The sequence below is a fragment of the Heptranchias perlo genome, chromosome 6, assembly GCF_035084215.1.
Source record: "Heptranchias perlo isolate sHepPer1 chromosome 6, sHepPer1.hap1, whole genome shotgun sequence".
In the NCBI taxonomy this organism is placed as follows: Eukaryota; Metazoa; Chordata; class Chondrichthyes; order Hexanchiformes; family Hexanchidae; genus Heptranchias; species Heptranchias perlo.
In genome coordinates, this window is record NC_090330.1 from 22,997,814 (window position 1) to 23,011,207 (window position 13,394).

A 13,394-nucleotide genomic window follows, 5' to 3' on the forward strand; every position below is an offset into this window, starting at 1 on the left:
AAGTAAAACCTTTTACGCCGTTTTTCCAGGGTTTCCGCGGACGAGCGGGAGGACACCCGGGAAAATTCATATCCTGCACGTAGAGGAACGGCTATTTGCTTTAAATCTTTTTTGACAGACTCTCGGGATCTGTGTGCACGGTGCCCTGGCTGCTGTCCCAGATCACAGCGGTGTGAAGCCTGATTGGCCGGGTGACTCTTTCCTACGTACAATCCCGCGTGAGGCAGCTCCAGGCTCACTGCCGCCAGCCCACAGGAGCAGCTGGAGCCGGGGGGGATGGGATGGGGAGGTAACCGCACTCACTCATCTCACTCACTCAGGGAGGAAGGAAAAGGTAACATCCCAGCATTAACTTTATTTATTGTGCGCGTTTTGCTCGGTGCACGCTTGTTTCTTTGGGTTCTTTGATCGGCGCAGAGCTCGCCCTCAAGTGCAGCCGCCGGGACAAGTCGCAGGTCGTCACGGGCAGAGTGTCGTCTCCTGAGTGATTGGCAATCTGAGACTCTCAGTCTGACTGTGGCTCACTCTAAAGACCGGCTCCCCGCGGCAAATATCGACTGTGGCTGATGATATGGCTCCAATTATTTGACGCGCGAACTGTGACTTGGCTGAGAGTACAGTGATACTGCTACCTTTACGTTGTTTTCCTGGAGTTTGGCTGTACAACAGGATGTTGATGAACACCCAGCACTGCAGCTCACCCACAAAGATTAATGGAAATGTTAACTGCGTCTGTTCCTATAGCTCTGAATGTTCAGCAAAAGTTTCTTCCTTAAGCCTTCACCCTCAATGCTTGCTTTTGATATGATGTGGCAGGTGTGAAGGAATGTGCCTCAACTAAAGTATCTACATGCCCTGGAGCCTGGCACTGGCACTGGCTTTGGGAGCCCTGAAAAATTCAAGAGTGGCAGTTTACCGCTAGTTTGGCCCCTGCACGCTCAAACACTAGACTGTTTTCTGATTTGTATGTGCAGTATAACTGCAGCCTAAGACACTCTTACTGACTGATGCTAATACTGTCACAGTCTCTTTCTTTGACTGCAGCTGACACTGAGACTGCATTTACGCTACAGCTGTAGCATTGGTGCAGAACTGTTTCGCCTAAAATGTTGTATTGTGTAAATGACACTGGAACCAGATTGAAGGAAAGTAAAACTCCATCCTCCCAGGAAATCACTTTTGCACTAATGCTACAGTGTAGTATAAATGCAGCTTAGGACTGTGACACTAAGACTGACATGCACTCTCTCTTTGGTTATGATGCTAAGATTGACTCTATCTTACTGTAAGTGACACTAAAGCTGCCTATCTTGTTTGAGTGTGACTGCAGTGTCTATAGCTGATGTAATGCTCAAGTTGTACTCCACATTTGGTATTGGTGTAATTCTTTTTATTATGGAGAAACCAAGGTGAAGGTCAAGTTCCACAGTGTGGGACACCACCAAGATTAAAAAGAATAAAAGGAAAGACTAAGTCATTCAGAAGTAGTCATTAAGTGACACCTAGCTTGGGTTTTAAAAGCCTGATTATATGGGGAGTGAAAGACTCAGGAAGGTAAGGAGTTCTGCAGTTTTGAGGTCCTGGGAAAGAATGAGGGGAGAAAAGAAGACTGCATGTTAGGACTCATCATTGCAGCTTAGAAGGAACAACAGAGAAAAGTTCAGAGGAGCACTGACCATAATAGTACTGATAAAATAGAGAAAGATAAGAAAGGTTGCAATAGGGAGAGAGAAGAGTTGGAGGCTAAAGGTGAAGGAGACATGGTTTTACTTGTATGCTCCCCAGGACTGCAAAATAGAAGCTAGAAGAGCCTCCCCAGGTATTTGAGCAAGTCAGGCTTGGCGTACTCTAATCATTAGATCCTGATTTACATAGAAGAAATGGGAGCAGGGTTCAAGTCTTAGATGGACTTGGGCTTTATTAAGAGTTATGGGCAAAATTAGTATTTGGTACCAAAGAGGAAACCAAGCTTTTTGGAATCCGCTTTAGCAATGAAGGAGGTGTGGGGGGTTCCATTTGAGGTCAGAGGAGATAGTGAGGCCAAAGAAAGATGACAAATAAAGGGCTAATGCTGGATAGGATGGTTAGACCTGTATGAGATATGAAGAAATTGTGCCTTTGAAGAACTGGTTTTAAAGAAACAAGATTTTCATTGCCGTATTGAAGAGCTTGGAGGAGAGCAAGATGCGGTGGTTTAGACATTGCACTGTGAGGATTGGTGGTTTTGCCACACGTGCAGTATATAATCCTATTGATTTCACAAAAATGGGTAGTTTGGCATTGGTAATAAGACCACATAAAAAAGGTCAACTTGCAGTGTTGACCAATGCAACCAGTCCATAGATGAATTAACAAGTTTAAAAAGAACTAAGGCGGTCTGATAGAAAAGAGCTGACCAGATAGTCGGCTTTATTTTAACTTTAGAAATTTCACTTGCAGTTGGAGGTCAGTGAGCACAGTTCTATGCACACTTTCAAATGTGCATGTGTGGAATTGCACTTTCCCTAATTAGAGAACAGTGTAAACACAATATACAGCAGCTGCCCACTTGCATCACTGTAATATTCTCACAGTACTGTACCATTTAGGTGCAGTTTAACTGGTACAGTAGACTGAATCTGTCCCTGACTGACTCTGACTGACAATATTGTTAATAGTGCTGGTTTGGTACCAGTACTATTTGCACTGTAGATTTGTGGGGAGTATGTAACTATATTGGCCAGTCACACTATTGCAGAGAAGCAGAGCTGTGCACAGATGCAATCACACTTAAACGTGTATTTAGTGCAATTTTCAGGCTTCTTGCACTGTTGGCGAGCTTCCAACTGATTGAAGGCTAGCTCATCATAATCATAGTAAAAGGTGGTTTTCACAACTGATGTAAAGAAAAATCTATTTGAGACAACTTCTTTCAGGTTGTGTCTCTTATGTTACAGATGAGACTGGGCTGGCACCAGCAGCATAATACTGCACTTTTGACCCTAGCATGATGACTATATCAGTGCTGCACTGGTGCCAAAATCGCAGTGTAGGAATGGCATAAGGCTGGATATTTCTGACACTGACTTCTGCGAAAGCAAACCTTGTGGCTGAGAATCAAACATTAAGACTTGGCTCTGACGCTCTGGCTGTTGTTCGATTAGGACTGTGACTATCTGACTTGATTGTGAAGGTTTCTGAGTAGCTATGGCTCTGTGACTGTCACTGATTGGCATTCTCTGAGACTGATCCTTTTGAATAGCTCTGTGAGGCTCAGACTGACTGTCTCTTTGGGACTTTACTAATTCTGATTCTGACTCCCTGGCTCTGACTCTTCTGACAGTGGTGGTCTGTGACTGAGAATTTGTTTGTCTGGGTGTGAGACTTTGTGACTTAAGATTTTCCAAGACCCTGATTCTTACTGTTTATCTCTCATGTACTTTCCGTCGCTATGGCTCATTCACCTCTGTTTTTCGCTGTTCAGTGTCTCTTTAATCTTCTATCCCTCTCCGGTTCTGAGATCCTCACATAAGCGGTGCTGACGGGATCCTCGGACACACCCTACACTTGAGAGCGATCAGTAAGTTGAGCCTTTAATGCATTTTTTGCAAAGAATGTTAAACACGTTTCTAACTTGGGGATTCATTTCTTGTGATTGACTCTAAGTGAGTATGAAATCAACCAGTTACTGGTGCCAGTCATGATTAATGCATGTTTTTATGTTTTGTCGAACGAGTTAGTTAAAGCTGACCCATCAACCTTTTTCTCCAAGGTTTTAGCATCACAACACCATAATTGTAAGGAGTTGGACACTGTTTAGATTTAGAGCCTGGGTGTCGCCAGCCTTGATAAGGTGGGAGCCAAAGGGGTAAGGTATGAGCAAAAGAGTTTCACGTGTTGGCCAGTGCTTTTTAAGCTCTGTTGTTTTAAAATCGCTGCAGTTCTATTTTGCCAGCTGTTTTGTATTCTGGAGATGGTTGAGTCTTTTACGCGCAGAAGATTTAATGCAGCGTCTTAGAGGTCAGTTCCTGGCGCTGTCACCTGGTGGCTAATGATACAGATCTGTCCGAAGTCACAAATGACAGCCCAACGTCAAACAGCAAAGTTTATCCATAATGTAGTGCAGTTTTGTGTAACTGATAATGATGGTGCGATATCAGCACAGGAAAGTATGAGTTTCTTAACATTTATTTAACATTGTTTGGTTTTGTAACCTGATTTTCTTTTTCATCTACGTTTGATATATTGCCAAACAAGCATTTTTAAACGGATTTGCAAATTGTGGGTAGCAATAAATGTCAACAATTTTGCAGTCTTCCATGTTAAACCCCTCTACCCTCACTTCCAACAACAAATGCAAGGAGTTCATGGACCTCTTTGTCACTAATATTGAGACCATCTGTTCAGCTGCCACTGCTGCATCCCCCCTCTGTCCTTGCAAACTTCCACCCCATCTCCAACCTCTCTTTCCTCTCAAGTCTTGAATGTGTTGTTGCCTCCCAAATCCGTGAACATCTTTCTTGCAACTCCATGTTTGAACTTCTCGAATCGGGATTTCACCCCACCACAGTGCTGAAGCAGCCCTAATCAAAGTCACAAATGGTATCCTCTGTGACTGTGGTGCATCATTCCTCATAGGAACAGGAATAGGCCAATTAGCCCCTCGAGCCTGTTCCGCCATTAATGAGATCATGGCTGATCTGTGACCTAACTCCATATATCCGCCGTAGCTCCTTATCCCTTAATACCTTTGGTTAACAAAAATCTATCAATCTCAGATTTAAAATTAACAGTTGAGCTAGCATCAACTGCCGTTTGTGGAAGAGAGTTCCAAACTTCTACCACCCTTTGCGTGTAGAAGTGTTTCCTAACTTCACTCCTGAAATTCCTGCCTCTAATTGTTAGGCTATGTCCCCTAGTCCTAGACTCCCCAACCAGCAGAAATAGTTTCTCCTTATCAGTTCCCCTTAATATCTTGAAAACTTAGGTCAAATCGCCCCTTCATCTTCTAAATTCCAGGGAATACAACCCTAGTTTGTGTAATCTCTCCTTGGAGTCCAGGTATCATTCTAGTAAATCTATGCTGCACTCCCTCCCAGGCCAGTATACCCTTCCTAAAGTGTGGTGCCTAGAACTGAACACAGTACTCCAGGTGTGGTCTAACCAGGGCTTTGTATAGCTGTAGCATAACTTGTATTCCCTTGTATTCTAGTCCTCTAGACATAAAGGCCGCATGCCATTAGCCTTTTTGATTATTTTCTGTATCTGTCCATGACATTTTAATGATCTATATACATGGACCCCTAAGTCTCTTTGAAGCTCCACAATTTCTAGCTTTTCGCCATTTAGAAAGTACTCTGATTTATCCTTTTTGGGTCCAAAGTGAATGACCTCACTCTTGCCTACATTGAAATCCATTTGCCACAGTTTTGCCCATTCACTTAATCTATTAATAGCTCTCTGTAATTTTATGCTTCCATCTACACTGCTTACAATGCTGCCTATCTTTGTGTCTTCAGCAAACTTGGATCCGTGGCTCTTTATCCCGTCATCTAAGTCGTTAATAAATACAGTGAATAGTTGAGGCCCCAACACGGATCCCCGTGGGACACCACTGGTCACATCCTGCCAATTTTCGGCCATCCTTCTCGAACTCTCTGCAGTCTTTGACAGGCTTGGATTTTCTCCAGTGTTCTCCTTGCTGGCCTATACTCTCCACAATCTGTAACTCACCCAAGACAGCACAAATAGCATCCTCACCTGTACTCCCATCGCCGCGGTTCTCCCCAAGCCCCAGTGAACTAACTTTAAGATCTCTGTCTTTGCTTTCGAATAACTTGATGGCTTAACCCTATCATACCTTTTCTCAGCCATCTCCTCCAGCTATAAGTCCTTGCACGCACCCTTTGTTTCCCTGCTATGTCTGCCCCACCAGCAGCAGCTGCTGCTTCAGCCACAAAATCTCTGTTCTCTGGAACTCCCTCCTGCAGAATTTTTGCCTTATCCCCTCCCGCCCTGACTTCCAAAAAAAACCCCTTCTTTTCAACTATAATTTCACACCCAAACCTCTTTTTTCCCATCGCCAGTAAAGAAGTTTGAGATGGCTGTTTCATGAGGAGCTATATAAATATAAGTTGTTTAAAGTTAATTTAACTTTTCTTACCATTTTGCAGTGGGCATTCTGTGCATAATAGATTGTGGCTTTATTGAAACATTAACAAAGATGGTGGTAACCTGGAATTTATTGATGTACGGTATCATCTGATTGGTACTATATCGAGATAGCTTTTGGCAGGTTGGGAAATGTGTTAAACACTGTATTGTGTAATATATACTACTAAAAACAGTCATGTACTAAAAATCACATGATTTTTATTCCAGTTGAAAAAAATCAAGCATGCAATTTTACTACATGTTTGGTGTTTAGGTGGGGGTGGAGCAGATTACATTATTCTGGGAAAAGACCTATCCTCCTTGACTGGATTACAACAGTATAGCTGTCTTAAAATATCTACAATTCAGTACGCACTAGTCCTTGTGCTAGTGCTGTTATCTATTGTCACGGCTCTTATAGACTTTTTGTAACACTATATAAAACGCCTGCGTATTGTTTTCAGTTATTCCCAAATTTGACATCTCCCCAGGCACTGTCTCTCTACCTTCCAAAGCCGCTGTCATTATCTCCTTCTGAAACCTCCCCATGGCCGTCCTTGCAAATTACCAACCCGTTTTCTACCTCCCTTTCCTCTCCAGAGTCCTTGAACATGTTGTCGCCTCACAGATCCATGCTCATTTCTCCTGCAACCCCCTGTTTGAATCCCTCCAATCAGGAGTCCATCCCCTCCTCCAGTAAAGAAACAGCTCCAACCATTTTGCCTGCTCATCCTCCTCAGCTTTTAACACAGTTGACCACACCACCCTCCTCTCCTCTTGTCCAGCTTGGTGGGACTGTCCTTGAATGGTTCCACTCTTTCTTATCTGATTGTAGCCAGAGCATCTCTAGTAATGGCTTCTCTTACCACCTCCGCACCATCATCTCAGGAGTACTCAAAGGATATATCCTTGGCCGCCTCCCCTTCCTCATCTACGTGCTGCCTCTTGGGAATATTATCCACCAACAGTGGGTGAGCTTCCACATATACACTGGTGACACATAGCATTATATCTCCAAGAACTTCCTCGATCCCCTCCACTGCCTGTGTTGTCAGATGGCTTGTCTGATATCCAGTCTTGGATGAGCTACAGTTTCCTTCAGTTAAACATTGGGAAGACAGAAGCCATTGTCTTTGGCCCCTGCCACAAACTCTGTACCCTCAACTCCTAATCCATCCCCCTCCCCAGGCACTGTCTCAAGCTGAACCATACTGTTCACAAACTCGGCGTTCTGTTCAACAAGCTGAGCTTTTGACCCTATAACTATAGGATATAAAGTACCTCTTAAATCGGATTAATTGCAAATTCAGACAGACTATGAATTTATGGCACTATTTTCATCCCATCACAAAGGCCACCTACTTCCACCTCCATAGCATCGCCTGCCTCTGCCTCAACCTTAGCTTATCTACAGTTGAAACTAATCCATGTCTTTGTTATTTCCAGATTCAACTATTCCAAGATTCAACTATTCCGAGCCGGCCTTCCATTCTCCATTTTCCGTAAACTTCAGCTCATACAAAGCTCTGTTGCCTGTATCTTATCCCACAACAAGGCCCACTCACCCATCATCCCTATCCTTGCTTGTTTACATTGGGTCCCAATCTCCCAACCCCATAAATTTAAATTTCTAATCCCTGTATTAAATTCCCTCCATCGCCTCTCCCCTCTCCACTTCTGTAACCTTCTCTAACCCTCACCTTCCCAAACTCTTCAACCCACCATTGGCAGCCATGCCTTCAGCCGTTTAGGCCCTATGCTCTGGAATTGCTTCCTTAAACCCCTACGCCACTCCACCTCCCTCTCCTCCTTTAAAACCCTCCTTAAAACCACCTCTTTGATCAAGCAAGGAAGGCAAAAAGAAACCACAAAATTAAATTATCAAGGAATATCAAAAAAATAGTAAACTATTCCACAGACACATAAATAACAAAAGAAAAATCAGGATAGGATAGTGCCACTAAGGGATACACACGATAAACTCACAGGCAATGACAGCGAAATGGCAGAAATATTAAATAATTACTTTGCTTCAGTAATTACCAGGGAGACTAATATGGTGGGCGTGAAACTAGAAGAAGAGATCAAAAATGATGTAAAGACATTTAAGATAGAAAGGGGGGAGATAATTGATAAACTAATCAAACTTAGAGAGGATAAAACCCCAGGTCCGGATGGATTGCGTCCGCGCATATGAAAAGAAGTTAGAGAAGAGATAGCAGGGGCACTATTACACATATTAAAAAAGGGAATAGTGCCAGAGGACTGGCGGACAGCTAATGTGATTCCTATATTTAAAAATGGAGATAGAACAAGTCTAGGGAACTAGGCCAATTAGCTTAATATCGGTGGTAGGAAAGATAATGGAATCCTTACTCAAAGATGTAATAGAGAAACATCTAGAAACTGAAAATATAATAAAGAATAGTTAGCACGGATTTCAAAAGGGAAGGTCATGCTTGGCCAACGTTATTGAATTCTTTGAAGAAGTAACAGAAAGGTGGACAAGGGTAATGCAGTAGATGTAATATATTTGGATTTTCAAAAGGCCTTCGATAAGATGCCGCATAGTAGACTCATGACTAAGGTCAGAACATGTGGAGTCCAGGGACAAGTAGAAGAATGGATAGCAAGCTGGCTACAAAACAGAAAACAGAGAGTAAAGGTTAAAGGTAGTTACTCAGACTGGCAAAAGGTGGAAAGTGGCATTCCACAAGGATCGGTGCTGGGACCACTGTTATTCACCATATACATAAACGATTTGGACTCGGGAATTGGAAGTACAATTTCAAAATTTACGGACGACACCAAATTAGGGGGTATAGTCGATACTGAGGAGGACTGCGACAAAATACAGGAAGACGTTAATAAACTTGCAGAATAGGCACATAATTGGCAAATGATTTTTAATATAGATAAGTGTGAGGTGGTACATTTTGGTAGGAATAATAATAACATACTCCTTGGAAAATAAGTGTCTAAACGGGGTAGAGGAGCAGAGGAATTTAGGGGTACAGATACATAAATCACCAAAAGTAGCGAAGCAGGTTAATAAGGCTAGGATAATATGGAGGCGCTGGAGAAGGTGCAAAAGAGATTTGCTAGGATGATACCAGAAATGAGAAGTTATACCTATCAGGAAAGATTGAACAGGCTGGGGCTCTTTTCTGTAGAAAAGAGAAGACTTGGGGGGGACCTGATAGAGATCTTTAAGATTATGAAAGGGTTTGATAGGGTAGATGTAGAGAAGATGTTTCGAATTGCAGGGGAGACCAGAACTAGAGGCCATAAATATAAGATAGTCACTAACAAATCCAAGAGGGAATTCAGGAGAAACTTCTTCATCCAGAGAGTGGTTTGAATGTGGAACTCGTTACCGCAAGGAGTAGTTGAGGCGACTAGCATAGATGCATTTAAGAGGAAGCTAGATAAACACGTGAGGGAGGGAGAAGGGTATAGAAGGATATGTTGATAGCGTTAGATGAAGAAGGATGGGAGGAGGCTCACGTGGAAAATAAAACACTGGCATGGACCTGTTGGGCTGAACAGTCTGTTTCTGTGCTGTGCATTCTTTGTAAGCTTTTGATCGCCCCTCCTACTATCTCCTTTAGCTCAGCATCTGTTTTTTTTCCCCTTAAGCCTCTGTGAAGCACCTTGGAATGTTAAAGGCACTCTATAAATGCAAGTTGTTCTTGTAGAGACGGTGTATTGTATATTACTACTACCATGACAATTTATAATTTAAACATTATAATTTTATTTTGAGTAAAGCATTAATTGTGTTAAGTTGTAAATAATGACTGGTTATTTATGGACCGTTAAGCTGTGGTGAAAATAGAGCCATAAATTCATAGTCTGTCTGAATTTGCAATTAATCCGATTTAAGAGGTACTGTATATTTGGTATGAATCAACTAAAACTGCATTGAATTCAGATTCTAGTTCTTGTTTTTCGGCATTATGGAAGACTAAGGCATACATGGAATCATTCTTCCTTCTGTTTTCACTCCCTCCTTGTGGGAAGTTTCACTATTTGCTTAAAGAGTTCTCAACATTGGGTAGACTATTGGAATAAGGTCATTTGCACAGGTGAGGTGCATTCTTAGAAGGAGAATTAACTGGTGATCAGCTCCTCAATGATGATGGGAAAGGCCTGTGAATAAGTCACTTCTTTGCCCTGTCACCTAAGGAATAATATATGGTACTAGGAAACTAAAGGGGCAAGAGAGAATTTATTAATGAATATTGCAGGGAGAAACATGAAATTCAATTCCTCCCATTCTACAAAATTTCTGATCTCAGCTATGTTATATGGAGTGGCACCAAGCAGCAGTGAGTTTTCTGTTTGCATGAAGGATGGGAAATAGCATGGGGGATTTCCACCAGCCCACTGCCTCCCACGTCATGAAAGTCAGCTGAATGGCATTGGCAATGGGCAAGGCCTGTGAATAAGCTGCCTGCTCTGCCCTCTTAAGTGCAGGAGGTGTATGGCTGAGAGGACAACGGGGGATGTCACTGTCTCCATAAACCTCGTTAATCAGCATATTAGCCAGAGATGAGCTTTTCTTTAACATGGAAAAAAGAACAAATTTCCAGAATATTTTATTGGCCTGTCATATTTATTGATACTGACTTATCCAGATAATAGTTATCTTAAAGAAAATAAACCATGATATCTCTGCAGAACTCTTCAGTATGTGCCATAGTTGTAACTTAAAAGTGAGTTCAATGTGGGGAAGTGTGACGTCATTCACTATCTGGAATACTGTGTTCAGTTTTGGGCACTGCACCTCAGGAAGGATATATTGACCTTGGACGGGGTACAGTGCACATTCAGCAGAATGATACTGGAGCTTAAAAGGTAAAATTATGAGGACAGGTGGCATAAACTTGGCTTGTATTCCGTTGAGTTTAGAAGGATGACGGGTGATCTAATCAAGTTGTTTAAAATAATAAAGGGATTTGATGGGTTAGATATAGAGAAACTATTTCCTCTGGTGGTGGAATCCAGAACAAGGGGGCACAAACTTAAAATTAGAGGTAGACCATTCAGGAGTGAAATCAAGAAGTACTTTTTCCACACAAAGGGTAGTGGAAATCTGGCTCTCCCTTCCCCAAAAAGCTGTGGATGCTGGGTCAATTGAAATTTTCAAGACTGAGATCAATAGCTTTTTGTTAGGTAAGGGGATCAAAGGCAGGTAAATGGAGTTGCGGTACAGACCAGCCATGATCTGATTGAATGGTGGAACATGCTCAAGGGGCTGAATGGCCTACCCCTGTTCCTATGTTCTATGATCATATTAAGATGCAGTGTTTGAATTATTCAGTTGGGTTTCATGTATATTAAAATAAAATTACTGGGGTCACTTGGAGTACTAATGTAAAGGTGGTATATTTTCTAGTTCTGAATTGCTTGAGAGGCAGGTTTGAATTGATTCTAGAAAGGAGGAAAGAAATACTGTGCATGATCGACATCAATCAATGTTAACGTTGCATGTAACAAATTTAATAAGCTGTCGCCTTCCATTATTGATTCCACGACACTGTATACCTCTGATCATTTGTTTCTTGAAACTTCCAAGTACATTTTCAATTTCTCCTCGCTTAACATTGCTCGTTTTCATTGGGTGACTGCAGAGTTAGAATATTATGATTGTCGTGTTGCAGTACAGTGAAACCTGTGTAAATGGACACCTTCAAAAAATGGGCTTTTATTGAAAGACCCAAATAACTTGCACGCTAAAATATATAAGAGACACTCTGAAACCAAGGACACTCGCAAATTCCGAACTACGGACAGCCTTCAATGCATCAAACCCTTTTACAACTTAAAATACGGGACTAGCAGGTCAGCGCGAGGCGGCAGCAGGTTTTGTGAAAGTAACGGCTTTTGTGGAATGGGGAGCTCTTTACCCAGCAGCCATAGTGGCAGAGAACCCGCTCTATCTCTGGGATTGAATGCTTGCATGACTATCTCAGGGATAGAGTGGTTTCTCTGCCGCTACGGATGCTAGGTAAAGAACTTATCATTCTACTGAAAATTTTTACAGTACGTACAATGACCATTTTGAAAATAAGGACACCTGCAAAAAAAACCAGCTGATGCCAGTCCTGAAGGTTTACAGGATTCACTGTATAAGATTTCTGACTCTCAAGCTGTTTTTGTCTTTACATAGCTTGCCAGCAGCCTCGAATTGCAGATACAGTACGGTAACTAGACCTTACAGTAATCAAATGTTATACATTTTGTCACTGAAATTCATAGTACCATAATAGGTACAGCACAGCAGGAGGCCATTTGGCCCATTGTGCCTATGCCGGCTCTTTGAAAGAGCTATCCAATTAGTCCCATTCCCCTGCTCTTTCCCCAGAGCCTGGTAAATTTTTTCCCTTCAAGTTTTTATCTAATTCCCTTTAGAAAGTTACGATTGAATCTGCTTCCACCACCCTTTCAGGCAGTGCATTCCAGATCATTACAACTTGCTGCATAAAAAAATGTTTCCTCATGTCGCCTCTGGCTCTTTTGCCGATTGCTTTAAATCTGTGTCCTCTGGTTACCAACCTTTCTACCACTGAAAACATTTTTTCTTTATTTACTCCATCAAAACCGTTCATGATCTTGAGCACCTCCTATCAAATCTCCCCTTAACCTTCTCTGTTCTAAGGAGAACAACCCCAGCTTCTGCAGTCTCGCCACATAACTGAAGTCCCACATCCCTGGCACCATTCCAGTAAATCTCTTCTTCACCCTCTCTAAGGCCTTGACATCCTTCCTAAAGTGTGATGTCCAGAATTGAAGACAATACTCCAGCTGAGGCCTAACCAGTATTTTCTAAAGGTTTAGCATAACTTCCTTGCTTTTATACTCTATGCCTCTATTAATAAAGCCCAGGATCCCAGATACCATTTTTTAACAGCCTTCTCAACTTGTTCTGCCACCTTCAAAGATTTATGTATGTGCACCTCCGGGTCGCTCTGTTCCTGCACCCCCTTTAAAATTGTACCATTTAGTTTATATTGCCTCTCCTCATTCTTCCTACCAAAATGCATCACTTCACACTTCTCTGCGTTAAATTTCAGCTGCTATGTGTCTGCCCATTTCACCAGTCCGTCTATGTCCTCCTGAAGCCTGTTACTATCCTCCACATTGTGTGGAGGATAGTAACCTGCAAACTTTGAAATTATACCCTCTATACCCAAGTCCAGGTCATTAATATATATCAAAAAGAGCAGTGGTCCTAATATTGACTCCTGGGGAACACC

At 42.2% G+C, this 13,394-nt stretch overlaps 1 protein-coding gene across 1 annotated transcript in view; it reads left to right on the plus strand.

Annotated features, from left to right (window-relative positions):
* The first annotated feature begins 250 nt into the window (after window positions 1-250).
* The window catches only part of smad9 (SMAD family member 9), a 32,973-nt gene continuing 19,829 nt past the window's right edge, over window positions 251-13,394 (plus strand). The window contains exons 1-2 of the mRNA XM_067985925.1: window positions 251-334; window positions 3,464-3,559. The gene's annotated coding sequence lies outside the window, so the exon portion shown is untranslated. The remainder of the gene's footprint in view (window positions 335-3,463; window positions 3,560-13,394) is intronic.